The following is a 561-nucleotide window of genomic DNA, read 5'->3' as shown; positions in this document are numbered from 1 at the left end:
GCCCGCACCGGTATTGCGGCTCCCCTCCGCGCGAGGCGCGAGCCGCGGGTGGACGAGAGAGCGAGAGATGGGAGCGATGGTCCAACGCGGAGAGCGTGGTGATGCGGGAAGGAGTAGAGCGAGCCCTGTGCCCACTCAGAGCTAGGCGCCCTTGGTTGCGCGTCGATAGCGGGACGCGGGCCGGTCAGACCGCTGAGTGTGCATGTATTGTCGAGGGCGGACACGTTTCGCCTTTGCTTTTGTGGCGGCACGAGTGCGCTCTCTCCCCGTGCTACGCCCCCTGGTCTACCCAGAGTAGTCGCCGACCACCTCCTACTACCTACATACTCACAACACGTCACACCGCCACTCGATCGAAGAACGCGCGTCGGCGGTCGTGAGGCGGTGGGCTGTGAACATGCTCTTGGCCTCGCCTGCGCGCGGCCCCCCGTTGAAGACAGCCTTGCAGCCAGCCTTGCCCTCGTGCTGCCGACTGCGTATCCTATCTCCGCTGCGTGCGACCCTTGGAGCACTTGACCCCCCCGGCAAAAAACCAGGCTCCTTTGCTGACTTCGCGGCAAT

Source organism: Emiliania huxleyi (assembly GCF_000372725.1).
Source record: "Emiliania huxleyi CCMP1516 chromosome Unknown EMIHUscaffold_154, whole genome shotgun sequence".
Lineage (NCBI taxonomy): Eukaryota > Haptophyta > Isochrysidales > Noelaerhabdaceae > Emiliania > Emiliania huxleyi.
Note: the sequence above shows the minus strand (reverse complement) of the source record.